At 40.0% G+C, this 18,038-nt stretch overlaps 1 protein-coding gene across 1 annotated transcript in view; it reads left to right on the top strand.

Annotated features, from left to right (window-relative positions):
* The window catches only part of P2RY8 (purinergic receptor P2Y, G-protein coupled, 8), a 29,752-nt gene that overhangs the window by 3,186 nt on the left and 8,528 nt on the right, over positions 1–18,038 (top strand). The window contains exon 2 of the mRNA XM_010015932.1: positions 416–501. The gene's annotated coding sequence lies outside the window, so the exon portion shown is untranslated. The remainder of the gene's footprint in view (positions 1–415; positions 502–18,038) is intronic.

Genomic DNA, 18,038 nt, shown 5'->3' with positions numbered 1-18,038 from the left:
TTCAGCAGCTGATGAATTGAAAATAATTTTGCCCTCACATTCTCACTCTCTCAACTGCTCATTAAGTCTTGAAATAACAACAGAAATTACACACCGGTATGGTCATGATGAAGCAGCCAGGGTTACTTACTATCAGATACACTGCACCTGATTCAGATCTGCTAAAGTAAGAAGGGAAAATATCAAGTCACCAAAAAGTATGTGCCTTTTCTATTCTCTTCATCTTCAGATGTGGATATTATGCATTTTTAGTGATGCTGCACAGATACGTTTTACAGCTGGTGAACTGTGTTTTAAACCCATGAAAGACAGTGTTACCAGTTTTTGTCACCGTTCAGCATTATCTTTAGATATGTTCCTTTGATTTTGGTAACAACTGACTCTTAAAAGGTTTTTTCTTTGGTCCTTTCTACAGCTCTGCTTATAGAGGAAATCTGATCTTCTGCAGCACGGAAACATCAGCGGTGACCACATCGAGACAAATTCCTTAGGGAGCTGCCTGTAAGTCTGATCAACATTTAAGATGAAAAGTTTTGCATTTTCTTTGGCAGGATGTTGCACGCAGAGTTTAGCTGTAAGAGGGAATTGCTGAGGCAAAAAGGGAATATTCAGGAACACAAGCCTCTGCTTTGAGTAGGTGAGTAAACACAAAGAAAGGACTAATCTTGTAAAGACTTTTCCTTTCTCCCCCTCCCCCTCAACTTCTCAAAAATATGATCAATCGTTGAGACTCTCTAAATCATGCTCAGTTGAAATCCTTTTCTCTCAGGACCCTGGGTACACTGAGTAGGCCCCACTTATCTGCTACAATGGCTCAGCAGGCTGGGAGAGTAAGCCTTCATTACTTCTGTTACTTCCTCTTGTGACAGTTGAGCAGTACAGGGATCAAAGGGAAATCCTCCTGGAACACAGGGGGATGGTGGGAAGTAGGATAGGAAACTGTGGATAAGCAGGAACAGAAATGGTGAGGGAAATTAAAAAAAAAAGAGAGAAGAGAAAAACTGGTAGTGTGAAATCGAGGTAGACAAGGACTGAGAGTGGTGTAAGGACAGTGGTTAGCAGGAGAAAGGCAGACTAGTTTTTACATGCTACAGATGATGTAAGTGGGTTTGTAGAGGACAGCAAGGCATGATCCTTTCGTCTTTTTTCCTCAAATACTCTTGCGAAAAACCTGAAATACCAGGTCTCTGTAACCTAAATATAAATCAAGGCAAAGTAGGTTTGTCTGCACCCTCTAGTGGTCTAGACAGAAAATACGGTCTTGTGCAACAGTAATTTTGCACTATGTCTGTTTGCTGAGACCGGTCATACTTTGATTTTTAGCTTATTTAACACATCTGTAATAACTGTTCTCAGTCTCTTAAACATGGTGGGTACATCCAAGCTCCTTTTTGGGAGTGGTATTTGGTCTATGATAACTCTTAAACTGCACAAGATGGTTGTGTGGGGCCCAGAGTTGTTTGAGGGGGCATTAGCTGGTGTAAAACAAAACTGTGCCAGAAATGTAATAGCCTGAGGAAGTGAATTTCATGGCCTAAGCCCAGCTTCTGACAGCGTTTAATTTACTAATATTGACATACTTTTCATGTAGTAACATCTCCCCTGTACATGTGGTATAGTCTTCAGTCTCCTAAGCGTAAATAGTACAGAAGAATACTTCAGGACAAAAAAAATCACTCAACAGCCCATTCAGAGAGAGGCTGTTTCCTGTCTCCTTGATCAGCTCTCATTTACTTGCTGCTGGAGGACACATGGTGACTGAGAGAACTACAGGACAAGGAAAGGTAGCCTAGTTACTTTAGTGACTGAGTGATGTCCTGGGAAATGAGATTCTGCCTCCGATTCTGCCTGGAAGTCTTGTGTGATGCTGAGAAAAGGACACCTCCATAAGAAAAGGATGCACGAGAAATGCCTGAAATGGAGCTGGTGTGGAACTTCAGAGTTTCAGCTCTGGGGACAATTCCCATGCAGCCTCTGACTACTGGGGAATTATGCCCTAGTAATTGCTTGTCATAACATAAGATAGCAGTACTTAAGATACTTAAGGACAAGTATAACCAGATATCTGCTGCAATTATAGAGCAATTGGATTTTGTCACTTGAGAGTGAGAGCTGTCCTAGTGGCAGTAAGAAGCATGCTTAAAGCACATGAGTAAGACTGTTTCTTCTTTAGAAATACAAGTACTTTCTTCCCAAGCATAGTCAAGGAGTAGGAAATAGTGTAACTCCTCCTCTAGAGTATGCTGCTGGGAGGAAGAGCATGTACATTCAACACTCCCTTTGGAAAGAATTTGAAGCCTTATCCACCTCCTTCCTTGCTAGCCAGATAGTATGCTAGTTACCACAATCTGGGCTGATTTGCACCTGGCCAGTTGAAGAGCAAGCAATGGTCATTAGACAAAAGGGAAGCAGGTGCCTGAAATACTATTCAGCTAAAAGGCAGAAGACTTCACCTTTAGTCTTGTCTTCAAGGACACTATTTCACATTAAGTAGTCACAGGATAACCTCAAAGTCCAATATAAAGAGTAGATACCAAGGCCATGTCCACTACCTGACAACTGATGACTGCCCTGTCACGAGGCTGGTGATTCTCTTGCCCTCCTGCATGATGTTTTCATCTTTCCCCAAGCTGTCCTATCAACAATATTTTATCATGCATCTTTGCTGTGAAATATAGGCAGTACCCAGCAGTTTTGTAGTTAAAACAATCTCCTGCTCAGTTAGTAAGTTCCATGGTCAGACTAGGGAGGCAACTTGAGGCATCTATTTCCTGACCTTAACCGCTAGTCTATCATTTAGATAGGGAAGGGAAATGTTTATCTTCCATCAACCATCTTAAAAGATTGTAGCAAATTATATTCAGTGCCCAGAAAGAAAAGGCAACAGGGAATTTTCATAAAAGAAACCTTCAACAAGAAGAGTCTCCCGGCTCAGGTCTCCCAGTAGTTTTCCTGCAAGAAAAAGGATGTTCTGTGAGACTCACAAAGATTTTTTTTCCCCAAGTCTTCATGTTTCCAAGACTCATTCATAGTCTCCTCCAGATGACCTATGTATGTAGCATGTGAAGAGTGCTGTCTGCACACCGTTCCTCATCACTGACTATTTCAGACCCCATTATGAGTCACCTAAGTCTTCATTGGTGCCTTAATCCTTCCTCTCATGTGACATTCATTTTACAGAGCCTGAAATTCTGTTTCAGATCTGGCTTTAAGGGGTTAAGCTTTCAGAAACAGGCAACAACTCTGAGTTCCTCATTTTCAAATGCTTATTAAAAGACACCTGGGTTTGACTTGCAAAAGTATTGACTACTTCTAGTATAGAATACTTCCAGAATTGACTACAGCTCCAGATATAGTCAATAGAAATGTGGCTTTGAAACAGTAACATTTTATGTAATGCCAAATGCTGTTAGAAATCAGGTCCTAGGCAACTCATGGTCTCCATTCCTCACTTTCCTATTTGTAATACGCAGTTAAATAATCTTCATATTAGAGGAAGGCTGCAAAGAAGAAATCTGTGGGTCTTTTTGAAGCACTTTGATGCCACAACACTGGATGCCACAAAAATGCCTACAAATAAATTACTTGTTTGGTACTGAGGACAAGAGTTTGAATAGTGCATTGTACATAAGGCATAGTGCACTTCAGTCATTGAACAATGAAGAGAAAAAAGTCTATATATTTCTGATGTGGTATTTTGCCTTTGGAAAATTGCTGGGAGGATATTGGTTCAACATAGATCAAATGGAAATGGGCAGGCTTAAACTTGTTCATTTTCCAGCTAGCTGATTGTAAGCTCCTTGCCAGTTTGTTGACGTTCAGCTTGTCACTAGCAGGATCATTAAACAGCAAAGCAACCAGGGGAACCTGCTGATGAAATTCTGCTTCACAGGCTCCTCTGCTGTTAATTTCTCCGTGCTGCTAGAGCAGTAACCTTCCTGAGGTATATGAGCATTGTATTTTGATATGGAGGGAAAAGACATTTTCATAAGGGACACCTTCCCCTCCCCTAAATCCCAGGGCTCTGCAAATCTGATGATCTGTTACACAGCGCTTAAGTAACCATCAAACTGATCAGAGCTGTTGTGGTCATTAGAAGTACATAGTCAAAAGTTTTGCAGCTTATCTATGATTGCAGATAACAGAAGCTGGCTGCTAGTATTGTACATTGCATTCTTCTCTTTATCAGCCCAATTCATGACCTAAATCTGTACATGCTTGTCAAAGAAAACATCTGGAACCCACTCTTTCACTCGAAGATGTGCCTTCTAAGTCACACATTTCTCCCATGGGGCATAAAAATATCATTAACACCTCTAAGAGGATGAAGAATAAGGTTTCCTGATAGGTGTCTGGCTTTCATGATCTCAGCAGTTCTCTGCTGTGCAGATATGTAAATCTGGTCTTGGTGGATAAAATAGTCTCACGAAATAATTGCTGAGATGTTTCATGTTCAGTGCATATTAAATGCTTGAGATTTCAAATAATATATACTTACGAAAGCTTTTCTTTATTTTTTGAAATAATCCATCAACAACACTTCTCAGAGAAACTAACAGGACAAGGCGCAGTTTTATGTGTTACAGTAGTCCAATAATTTTGCTCAACTCACATGTCTATTCTTGCTCATGTTTGTGGTCTGTCTTACATGAGTACATGATTAACCCCACATGAGAGATGCAGAGATCATAACTGATCTGGATATCAATAACTTGAAAATGCTTACACTGAGTCAGGTGGATTCTCAGCACCTCCCAGTTTTTGCTGCTGCAGTACTGCAAAAACTAACTTTGAAGATTCTCACAGCAGTGCCTGGGGATCACTTTTTATACAGGGAACACCAGCATGTGGAAAGGTTATTCCTATGCCAGTCAGCAGGAGGAGAACAAAGAGAGACAAATTGTACTGCAAAAATACCAGCTCCTTCGGTTGTGCCTACTCTTCTGGCTGCTCTGACTTGTCTCTGGGACTAGTGTAGTCATGAGTGTAGAAGGAAAAATAGGTCGTCAGAAGCATCTTTGCCTACTTCTAAAGAGCATGGGGGCACCTGGGATTTGACTTCCTTATGTTTGAAATAAAAATACGTAGTGTTGCAGCTTGCCATTACCAACAGTTTGACGGTTTGGACCAATATGCTGTAGCTGTAAATGCTCCCCTACCCCCACTTGCTTCAGCAAAGAAAAAAGTTCTCGCCTTCTATATATCATCAGCTTAAACTTTTCTAGTAAATCTGAAAGAAAGAAATGAATAAGTAGGGGATTGTTCACAAAGGACTGACCAAACTATTCACTAGAAATAAAGTCATGCTTCTGTATCAAATATATTTTTGTGTCCAGCTGTGGGCCCAAGAGAGACAAATGCTAAATGTTCTTGCTTCCTGTTGCCTTCAAGGGAAGATGCATTCACTGGGTCTTGGCCCATTCATAAATTGGGTCTGTCATGTGTTGAGTCAATCAGGATTTGGTGTAGGATTTGCAGACCAGTTTTTATAATCACATGAAATATTCTGCCATTTATTCTGAGCTACAATGTTATTGCTTTGATCCCAGGCTGAAAAAAGGATGTGTGAGAGGCATTTTGAGCAGTTAGCATGAGACTCCCCAAAAGGGGAGATAACAGCAACAATCTCTCTGTGGGCAGTAGAAAACACTAGCTTATTTTCTTCCAACAATTCTGTGACTTAACAGTGGATTACTATATAGTGAAGATTGTTATTATTGTCATTGCACATGTCTACAACCGTCTCTTGAGTTACAATGGCCATGGCACACAGAAAACTATGTGCAGTTGCAGAAATGAGGGAAAATGATGAAAAAACATTAGGTGGAATTACAAATACCTGAATCCCAAGCTTTCATCCAGTTGGTGAAATGTTTTAATGCAATGCACAAAAACTTAGTTAGTCTTGTGACTTAACACCTTTTATCAATTTTGGCTAGAATTAACCAAAACATCCACCTTTATTTAGGGAGGGAGAGCAAATAGAGAAATATAGACCAATGATGCTTTTCAAACAAAGCTAAACAGCAGCGGGGCTCAGTAGTTGTTTGGGTTTTGTTTATATTCTTGCTTCTAAATTAATGATAAAGTGATCAAGGGGAAGAGTTTGATGCCTGCTCTGGCTGACAATCACCCAGGACTCCCACATCCCTTTCTGGATTCTCCCATATCACATTCTTCCCCTGCAGATGAGGCCACATGCCCACCGACAAACTTCATTTGTCAGGTAAGAAGGTGTGCTGAAAACCCAGCGTCTTTCACTTCTAATCCCAGGCAGCCTATGCTGTTTCTGTGAACAGTATTTATTGACTGGTTCATAGAAAGCATTGCCTGGTCCAGCCTCTCGGTGTATGTTACCCCACAGTGGTCCACAGAGTCCTGGCCTTCACCTTCCATTTCTGCAGCCCAGTGCCATTGTGCCCTTTTACTTTCTTCTGGGAAGAAGACAAACATCCATACCTCCCCTGAAATAGATTCAGTCTGCACTTTCTGTGTCAACATTAATGCCTCGGTGCTCTTCTCTGGAGGAGGAGACATGCTGTAGAAACTATCTTGTGGGTGCTTATTTACTTTTTTGAGATCTGAGCTGAAGCTCAATTCTCTTGATGTGTAGCCATCAAAGGCAGTGAAGATAGATAACTTACAGTGATGCTGGTAAATGAAAATCTTATAGACTGTTAGGTGCAGTCTTACTGCTTCATATACAAGTGTTAAATGGGATTGTATAGGAGCAGAAAATAAAGCTTGCAGCAATTAAACTACTAAATAGCACTGCAGATCAAGTTGAAATATTTTCTATTTTAACTATTTTATATTAATTTTATTCATATTTATTTCACTTATGAAATAAATTAATCCTAAACCATCCCTAATCTAAAGCCTTTTCCACAACCACACACACTGGTGAAACATGGTGCCATGGATTTTGGCAATCTATGCACAGACAGTTGCATTTTGTGCTATGTACAGGCAGTCGCAAATGACAGTGCTTTTCTGAACACCTGCAAGACATCTGCAAGAGACAGTGACTTTAGTGTTAGAGCTTTTTTGCTGTGTTAGGGCTACAAAGGTTGTACTGCTGCTGAATCACTACTGCCAATGATGACAAATGACTGGAGTACTTCCTCAGTGAAGAGACAGCCAAATACAGTATAATTTCTAAAAAGCCAGCATAGCATTCTTAGATCAGAATCACAGAGTATGTAAATGCTTTTTGCAAATTAGATTTCATTTGTCTTTTTGACACTGACAGTCCAGCTGTCGTTAGTAACAAGCCCCAAGGTAAAATACTTTACTGCACTTGCTCTGGTTTACATACTTTTGATCTAACATATCTCAAATTAAATAACTGGGAAAAAATTGGTGCTACCCTAGATTGGAAGGGTTTGGAAACCAACCTCTCTTCTCATTACTAGAAATAGTACCTTCACTTCATGTTTCAGTCAGGGTGAGTGAGAAACCTGTGCTTGTTCTTTAGCTAAAAGTGTGCAGAGTTTCCATTTCTGAAGTTCCCATTATGGTTTCTGCCACTTCTAAACACACCCAGAAAGAAAAAAAAAAGAAAAAGAAAAAAAGAAAAAAGAAAATAAACAACTCTCCTCATTTGGGACTCTCAAAAACTCAAAAAGAGTTTATACACTCTTTTTAAAATGTTATCAAGTCTTTTTTACCTTTGCATGCTTAAAAGCTGATTGTTTCAACCACTACATCCTTATTTCTCCTCCCTTCCTCTTAACTCTTTAATATACAGTCTCTTAGATACTCATGCCTTTCTTGTTCATTTACAGTCTGTGAATAAGTTGATCTATGCATCTTCCCAGACAACTGGGAATATGAAAGCCGAACAAATTTTCAGATAGCTTCTCATCAGGAAAGCAAGATAAGGTCGAAGAAGTGACAACAGTTTGGTGGGATTAGGGGTTTGTCAGGCTTTTACCACAGAGAATCTTATGGTCTTCTCATTCATCTTTCTAACACTGTTTTATTTTGACGAGCCAACATCACACATTGTATCAGAAGTATCAGGATTGCTTGCTATCTGTCACCACACAGCACTAAAAATGACCTGTTCAACTACTGCTTTCCCCAAACCCTGACCTTCACAGTGATGCATCCACCTTCCCCCTGATATGAGTTAGGTATACCAGCAGTGACAAGATGTCTCAAGAGACAACTGATGTCTCGCGCTGGGGCAAGGAGGTGTGTGTAAACTACTCCATGTATGTCCCATGAGCATTAGTCTCCACTCTGAGGCCAACCTGCCCCATGTTGTAACTCTATGAGCCCAGCTTTCATTTTTACTGAATCGTTTTCTCTGGCTTTAAAGTGGGGAAAACAGCTTCCTAGGTATCACCCTGTGTAATTGCCCCTCTTAGCAGGTAAATGTAGTCAGTGTAAGTATAGGATATCCATCCTCAAGGAGTTTGTCAGTCATCTGAGAACCAGAAAATCCTATTTTACCTTGCAGTTTGTGGACATATTTTCACTTTAGGATATTATTTCATTATTATAGTTTGGACAGAAAAAAACACTATCTGTAAAGAAAGAATTTTCTATTTTGATAATTGATTTGGGAAGTTTCATTATTTGGTTATCATAATTTAAGGTACAAGGTAGTGTTCAATTTAAAAATAAAAATATCTGAACATAGTTTTGACAAATATAGTCCCTTGAATATACCTTCAACTGGATATTCAAAAAGATAGCACAAAACCTCACTCATTCAAGAGCCTTGTAACAATTGGAGCATTTACAAAGTGAGATGCTATTACTTCTTAAACCAGCAGCAGCAGCAGCTAACTGAGCAGTGCAAATATACTGGTACTGTAAAAAAAAAAGAAAATTAACTCAGGGTAGGAAAGTGACTTTTTAAAAGGCATTGAGCAAGTGAAAGAGAGACCACTGGAACTGAAGATGATATCATTATCATCCTCAAGGATACACCTACAGTCTTGTCAACTCTTAGAAGAGTCCTGCTTCTTAATCATCTACCTCTTGTTATTGCAAGGAGGCTCTTTCATAAAAAAGGTACAGAGAAGTTGATAACATTTTAATCTCCTTATTGTCATGGCTTTGTGCAGGAATGATAACGAGGAAGCTTGTTTTGGATGTTGTCCTCAGACCAATTCATCCCAGCACTTTGAAAGTGCTCTTGGAGTGCCAGAGACATCCTTTTACACAGGCATGTTCATTAAGGTGGATCCTTACTCTAATCTAGGAAGTTACAGTATTTTGGTTATTGTGCCTTTGCAGAGAGGTCACTGACGTACTGATTTCCTGGTCAAAAGTATTGTTGCTACCTTTTCACTGGCAGTTTAGGCACCAGGAGACAAGCTTGCTTTTGCTTTTGCAGAACGGTGCCTGGAAACCAATCAGGACTGCTAAGGACTGATTCCTCAAAAATATTTGGATGCCTAATTACTTTTGAGGACTTAGGCCAAAATGAGCATCTTTACTAAATATTGTTTTGCTGTAGGTGGTTACAGAAACAAAACCAAAACAAATCAAGGCAGTAGCTACAAGGGAAACAAAAGCCAGACATTTAATAAAATGTAAACTAGGTAGTTCACTCTTTGCTTTGGTCAGATTATGAATTTGAGCAAATCGAGTAAGAATAAAGCAAGAATGAAGTATGATCCTATTATTCCTGAAGACTGCAAAAGTTAGTATTTCATCTATAATTAAAAAACAAATGGCAGTGGCAAGAAGTTGTCATGTGATGTGACCTAAAAATAGACCACTATAAACACATGTTCAGCCTTAACAGTAGTCTTGTGATTACTGTGACCATTTCAAAATATTTCCTGTTGTCGTTTTATAACCTTTAAAAAGAAAGGATAAGTTTTAGGTGATGAATTGCTACGTGCTTTCTATTTCTACTAGTCTTGGTAAATAAAGGATAGATTTCTTTTACATTAAAGAAACAGGTAAACAGAACTAAGTAACAAGCCTCATTTTTTTGTGTAGGGTAGTTTATAACAATGGAACAGAATGCTCAGTGTATGCAGTGCAAACACAAGTGACTTTTATGTGTAGTTTATGGTATGTCTTAGAGGTAACATCTAAGAGATGGTGTGGGAGTGGCGGGAGGTCTGAACTGAGGAAACCGCTTTTGAAATTTGTTTTTGTGCTTGTGTATAATGTTTTTTAAAGAGTTTCAGAGAATTGAAAGAGGAACCTGCACTGAGCAGCTAGCCCTAAAGTGTGCAAAACTTTCCCTTTATCATGTGATAAAACGTCTTTTATCTCTGCACCCTTATCTTTGGCATCTGAGATGTTAGAGCGCTATGGCTTTGCTCACGTGCATGGCTGGCTGGCTGGTGCTAGAAGGGGGTGTGAGAATTCATTTTGTCTTTTCAGGCTGTTTTATGATAAGGTAATACACAATCCTTACTAAAGCTCAATCCTCAAGAAAATGGCTTCTTTTTAAAGCTTAAAGCTCTGCTTTCCTTTTCTTCCTCTCTGTATCTTTGTATGACAATGTGGCAGAACAAGAGACATACACACAGAAAAAGAAAGGACACTGAAGGTGCTCCCCTGGAATTTACATTGGCTTTATCTTTTTATAAAATACTTGCTGAGATGTTAAAATAAAAAGGACCCGGGCCTGTTTCCATCAGTTCCCTGAGTGAGTTTCAAAACACTGGCTTTTTCCATCATTGCTTTCCAAACCACACTAACCCCCCCCAGTCTGTAATGCTATGTGACTATCAGAGGCATCAGTGACTCCACCTCTCACGTCTTGATGGGCCTCTCCACTTCCACCCTGATACCACACAGAGAGGCAGGCTGGCCACCACGTGCACCTGCAGAAACCATACCCCAGCCCCAGCTGATTTGAGCAGGGCTAAGGAGCCCATAGGCTTGGCAGGTCTGTGGGAAAACACTCAGGCAGCCTCAAGCCCCTGAACTTCCCATGAGCTAGCACGAACCCTGGGTGCCGAAACAGATCTGGGAACTAAGTAGTAGCAAAGATTAAATGACCTCTGCTATTCTCAGAAAGAGAAGCGAGAAAGTAATGGTGCTGATCTTCCTCCAAAGTGGAGAAAGGGTATGACTGTGTTTTTAGAAGCACCATCCCATCTCTATTTTGTGGAAGCTAAGGGCATCCTTGGGGTTTCACAAGAGAAGGTGGCTTCTGTGGGGGTTGTGATCATGTTTCAGCCACTGCCAAAGCATCAGATGCCTGCCAGTGAAGGAGCTCCCAGCAGCGATTCTCCTTCAAGATCTATGGTACTACAAGAGAGTGAAAAAGGGAACCAAAACCTTTCAATAGTGAAGGCCTCACGAGAGCCCAGGTTTCAAGCTTGCTGTTTTCTATCAAGTCTCATTTCTCACCAGATATTTCCATGTATTATGCATTTCTTTGGGGCCAACTAATTATATTTTTACATTAATATGTTGCTAACAGATTAATTAGCTCCAGGGGAGATTTTTTGTCACTGGAACATGGTTTTCTGTACCATCAGCTCACAAGAATGCTCCCTGGTGCAGATTTGGTTAGTGCTAGCTGACTTCTCCCCACCAGTTCCCAAGCATGGTTCAGTGGCCAGGACCATTGCAAGAAGGTAGGCTGTGTGCCATTGCCCTGCTGAAGAAGTCAGATAGCATGAGCAGAGGCTGTCTTTGGCCAGCTGACCTGCACAACAGAGAACTGCCCCAAGTGCATGTGGTTTATTAGTACCAAGCAACACTAGGAGTACCAAGGGTGTTCTCTACCTTCAGTCAGAGCAGCGGCTCTTCTGGAGACAGGAGAAGACATTTTTAAGAAGAAAAGGGATTCTTCAGTGACAACAGAATTTCCTCTGGTATTTCTTCAAGACCAAATTCTGTATGTGTGTAGCAAAGGGCCAGAGTAGGCTCTTCTCTCTGCTGGGCTTTGCCAGGATCCAGCCAGCTTGTGTCAATGGCCAAAGCAATGGCTGTGACAAACTGGTAGGTATCTTCCAGCTTTAAGGATCCAGAAAAAAAAGCAAAGGAGAAGTGCTGTCTCCTTAGACATACCCACTAAATTCAGGTAGAGTCAAACCTCACATACAGAAATACAATATTATTTTTTTAATTAAGCACCTGAAGTTGTAAATATTTATCTGTGATAGGCTACAGGCCAAAGCTCTTGGGTGTCCTGATGGGGGAACAGGAGACCCAAGGTTAGTGTTCCTGCCACTGGGGATGTTCAGGATGAGAGAGGCCCGAGTCAAAAGCTGCTCCTCTCCAACTTGTGAGGGGCTCCCCTCTGGATCTTGAATGGGTGGTTTCCACAAGGAGTCACACATGTGGTGCCTGAACACACACATCACACCTAGGCACATTTGCCCAGCTTCTTTAGGGGTACTTGAAGAGTTTTGTCACTTCTGTATTGTCTGCTCTCACAGCTGTTTTTCTATCCCAAGCACACTACTGTCACATTCACCATCCTCGTTATGTGATTGATGTTACAGTCCTGCAGCTACGGCCTTCAGCCCATGGGAAGTCTGTCCCATTTGTTGATGTAGCTGAATTGTTTACTGGATGTGACACGAAGCTTCCTGTAATGCAATAACACTGATCCTTCAGTGACATGGCCTATTTCGGCAGGGCCGTATCAGCATGTGCTATGCCCCTGCCATTTCCTACAGAAATGTTTACTTTCTTTCATGAGACTTCTCAGATGCCTAAATTAGATCAGATTCCCAGTGAAAATCAGGGCAATCTGCCTTAGCATTTTTACACCTTTTATGTATCTGTAGAGATGCAAATGCTTGGGGTTTTTTTCTGGATATTTTATGTGATCTGCTTCATACACTTCACACGTAGAAACTGTTTGTCCAGTTCCTTCCTGGACCTTATTAATACCTTTTCCTGTCCTTTCTTCCTAAGAATACAGAGGATTTAATAACATTCCCACCCTAAGTATCTGTCATCCTGAACTATACACTTTTCTGTGCCAGTTGGCTTTCTCTAGTCTTTAGTTTAAAAAACTATAACCTCAAGACTTGACCTGTTTTGGTTTAAGTAAAACCATATTTTCCTGAATAGGTGCCATGTGCAAGAAGCACTTTTTTTATTCTTAGTACACTTACATCATTTTTCTATGCAATGATTTTCAAGTTACACACTGAAGCAGCAGAAATGCAGTAATATTTCAGAGCACATCATTTAGAGGTCTCTACAGCTCCTAACAACCCAAATTTTGCCTCCAAAGAACTGTCTCCTACTGCTCTATTGTTATTAGTATCTTATCAGAGCGTGATTGTACCAGTCTTTAAAACTACCTTAGAGTTTGTCTATGTATTCCATGAGTTTCACAGTCTTCATCTCCAACAGGCAGTTTTCACACAATCTGAAATATCTATAAAAGCCCATAATCAGCTCCCCAGCCAAGGGCTAGAATTTGTCTCTGTTTTTTATCAGGTGACGTTTTAATCTGTGCCACTGAAGAACCATCTGTAGGGGCTTTTCCTCCAGCTTGCTGTTTTTTTGTGAGTAAATGGGTATATGTCCATCCTCCTCAGAAAGGCACGGACTGTTCATCCATGGTAGGACTCCTCCTTCATGGTGTGCTTGCAAGTTCATTCAGTGTATTTCTTTTCTGCCAGATTACTTCGTTTGTTTTGTTGTGTTAGTAGGTTCTAGTGGATTAGGAGGAGTTTAATTTCCTTTTCATTTTAAACTATTTGGGTGAAGGAAATAGGGTTTGTTTTGTCACTTCTAAGTGCCAAAGGGTAAGAATGTTGTGCTTTCTTTACCCACACCTGAATTCTCACCACAGTCAAGTTCCTCTCTGTCCTGCAGACTCATTTTGAGAGCTCATGCCACCCAGGGCTCCCCTTCTTGCTCTGACAAAGCCATATATTTTGCTTGAGGTTAGACCCCAGTCTCAGCTAAACCTCAGTAGTTTGATCCACAGCCAGGAAATTGTTAAAGGCAATTAATCAGCTGCCACTGTCTCACTGAGTTATACCACATCTTATGTATATAGCTACATTTGGAATCACCTACAGCTTGCATTTCAAATACATGGATTTGTTTTATGATAAAACCTGAAAAGTTCTGAGTTCTTCAGTCTAGAGATCAGGCTAAGCAAATTTCAAATACCTAATGTAGTTTTGTGTATTTGTCCTTGTCACTGCATTTCGCATAATTTTCGAGGTGGTCGAATTTTAGGTGTCACCTTAAAAGGAAATTCTTTTTAAATGTTTTGGACCTAGTGAAACTCAAACTTTAAATTTAGTCTGAGCACTTTTTACATTGGGACTTGGAGCCTCTCTACTGTTGGAGGAGCTTTCCTTTCATTTAGAGGTTTATCCCACTAGCACTTCTTATCCAAATAGCAGAAATTTCACCTGTAGTTACGAAAAAAATTTAAAGACAGAAGAACATTATCAGTTGTAGCTATACTATGAAACAAGAAAATATTAGACATTATTATATGTGATCATACAATGTAATTATCATAAGATATACAATACTGTGTACATATATATGTACACACATGCATATATGATGAATAATTAACACAGGCTAAAATATCATCTGATAAAAAAGAGAGAAATTACTGCACTTTGAGTGTTAATTACAGGGTTTACAGGCATTTCAGTGGGTGGTACCAATGAACAAAAATTTCATGGCATACACGCATAGATTAAGTTTAATATATGATATCTAACATCAGTATATTATAATGATAATATATCATGCATAATAGTCATTATATAAGTTGGATAAATAAGAATGTTTGCCTTTCTTCATGGCAGCCTCCACCTCTCCTTTACTTTGCTAGTGTACCCTGTCCTGAGGCACTGTCTGCCTCGGAATCATGCTAAATAGGGCATAAGATGGTAGTATATTGGCTGTAGTATATAGAATGTCCAATGGTACAGTAATGAGTACACTTGCTTACATGGCAACCTGGAGCTGTTTTGAAAAACTTTATCTCAGAGAGGTAAGCAACTTCCTTTGTCTGTATGAGTGAGGTCAAATGCATAGAGTGGCTGACATACCTTTGCTTACATAGCAAGAATGTGTTTGCTTGCCTATATGCTTGAAAGCAGCAGACCACAGATAAATGTAGTAGAAGAAATAGTGAGATACAGATTTTTTACAAATGGAAAGCCCAGAATTGGCTGTAAGTCAGAGATAAATGCCAAGGTCATAAAATGAATAGTTAGGACACTAATTTCTAATGCACAGGTCAATAAATAGCACCCTTCAAATCACAGCATCTTCACTTTCATTATTTTTTCTCAAGATGGCAAGATACCAGTGATTTTCAGAGTGGCAATGATCTAGATGATATCTCAGGGTATTTTGCTAGCAATAAAGAGGAATTCATGTAAAGCCAATAACAAGCTGTTGTAATATATTCTCTGTCGGTAAGAGCAGAGGCTGGCTCCCCCAACAAAATCACTGTAAAACACGTTTGACTTCTGCCTGTGATTATTTCATAGGCAACATTCATATAATGATGTATCAGCACATATCTTGACTATAATTTGGGCAGTTATATACTTCTCAATGCAGAAAGAGTATGTTAGACAGGGATAGAATCCTATTTTTGTCTTATTTATGGATTTAAGTTACCTAAGTGCAGTGAGGACTTGGGAGGAAGACCAAAGCCCGAATATCAGGGCACCTGCAGCTTGGTTCAGCTGAAGAGCTGAACTTCACCCTGCTGTCTCATCTGCACTGAAGCACTTCCAGAACAATGAAACAATAGCAGATGTGGTTTCAGCATGCTATTTCTTTGTATTAGTGTGATAGCTCAAGTTGTCAGAAGGAAACTGAACAAGAGGTAAAGGTTTTGTTAGAAATCTTTTGCTTTTTTTCCCATTTTATGATCTCCACTTCTGTCTGTTACAGTCATACCTCTAATCAGTATAAAACTACCAGACTGAGAAGTCAGGAAAACATGTTAAGTGCTAAGTCAGGGAAAAAGTAATAATTATGGTGTCTCTTTCTTTTTTCTTTATGTGCATATATAACACTGCTTTTAAAACTAGGTCATACAGTATATATGCTCCTGTAGTTAGCTATTTCTGAGGTTCCTGCTACCTATGCACTATGCCTTTGTGTACATCTGCTCAGCACTGTTCAGGCACATGTGAATTTATACTGTGCCTGTGCCAGACACAAGTGGTGCAGCTGCAGTTATTGATGCTCAACATAATCAATGTCAACATGAATGTCATGCGGGACGGTGTGAAATATTTTGCACAAGTCCAGATAGATAACATTAGTTGCTCTTCTTTTATTGACCAACACTGTGGCTCCATCATAGAAGGCCACCAAATTTGTCAGGCATGATTTGCCCTTAGTAAAGCCATGCTGGCTGTCAATCAGTCACCCCCTTATTTTTCATATGCCTTAGCATAGTTTCCATGATCTTGCCAGGCACAGAGGTGAGACTGACCTGTAGTTCCCCGGGTCTTCCTTTTTTACCTTTTCAAATGAGTGGACACTGTATCAGTTCCAGTCACACAAAAGAGCTTCCAGTAGCCCATTTTTTGTATCAAAGCCTTCCAGTAAGAGGCACAGTTTGACAGGAAGCAAGGCTCGTTCTTTCTGCACATCTAGCTCTTCTTTCCCTTTCAGGAACAGAGAATCAGATATGCAAGAAAGCTGCCAAGTGCATATCACATGTCAATTTAGCAGACTCCCTGGTCTCATGTATTTTTCAGCCAAGACCGTTTTCACTAGTGCTGATGTGAGAATCACTTCTAACTGATGTGTGAGCCAGGAGAACACCCAGTCTGCATGAGACATGTGGATAGAGCAGAGCAGTTGGTCCTGTAGCTGGGCTTTCAATAAAAGCTGAATAGTATGTGCGTCCTAACTGTGCTACACAAAGAATTTTACAATCATGGCAAAATGATCGTAGGTTTTGACACACAGGTGGAAGAAGATGAGTGTGGGTAAAATCATGCATTTGGTCCTATTATGTGCCCATTCATTTTCACATGGAAGCTGGCCTGGTTGTTTTAAAGTGGCAGCTGAGTAGTCCCAGTGTGAAAGGGGCCAATTATGTTTTAGTGGGCTAGTTCAGATTTTGACAGAATCCAGGCAATTACAGGCCTCCAGGAAACCAGGATCTGAATCAACAGGATGTTTAATATGGAATGGATTCAGCTTCAAACACCTGCATTTACAATAGAAGTGACTACACATGAGCCTGTTACAGTTGCTGGAGACCTGTCCAGTTCAGTCAGTGGCATCCACACTTTCCAACTCACCCTAAAATAGACATTTAGATTTCTACAGATGCTAAATACACACCTGTAGCGAAGACCAAATCCCGCTAACTAATGCTACTGCTTTGGAAAAAAGAGTTGCATATTCATGTAGATCTTACTTAACAAAACAAACAATAATTCAGCCTGTATTTACAAGTCACCAGTTGTTACATATCCAGCATGGGCCTTCTGGGACAGGTCTACTTATCTAGGAGGTAGTAAAGAGAATTTGTACATACTGAGACCAACCAGTGGAGTAGTGGAAGAAGACCTATCTGAAGATGGCTTACATGCTCAGCCAAGTTCTTTGTTTCACCCCTAACAATATAGTTTACGATTTCTGGTGCCTGTACATTACATGAATGTTAGAATTACTCTACATTGTTTGCTCAAACATTTCCTAAATACCATGCCAAATTATCCCTTCAGCTACACTTGCAAAAATTGTTTGACTGTCCTGTTTATGGACTCCATCGTATGTTAAATCGATCAACAGCTACAGACTGTCATATCCTTTTTTGTTTTTAATCTCTAAAGATAATCTTCAAAAATAGGCATGCAGCTCTATCTCAATTCTTTTGTGCCTTTGTGGACTGAACAGGAGAGGAAACATTCAAGCAAGGCTTTCACAGAAAAGAGAGATTAAAAGATAGAAAGTACAAATTTTAAATAGAATATATATAGGTATATGTTTGCTGCAAAATGCCAATCAGACCATACAGATTCAATATAAGACCATCAAGTTTTATGAAGACTGAGGGGATTTACTGTTGGGAATCTGTCCTATTGTCTACCACAAACACCTTGTGCCAGCATTTGAGGACAGAA

The sequence above is a fragment of the Nestor notabilis genome, unplaced genomic scaffold (genome assembly GCF_000696875.1).
Source record: "Nestor notabilis isolate BGI_N333 unplaced genomic scaffold, ASM69687v1 scaffold11516, whole genome shotgun sequence".
In the NCBI taxonomy this organism is placed as follows: Eukaryota; Metazoa; Chordata; class Aves; order Psittaciformes; family Psittacidae; genus Nestor; species Nestor notabilis.
Note: the sequence above shows the minus strand (reverse complement) of the source record. Positions and strands in the feature narration are given on the sequence as shown.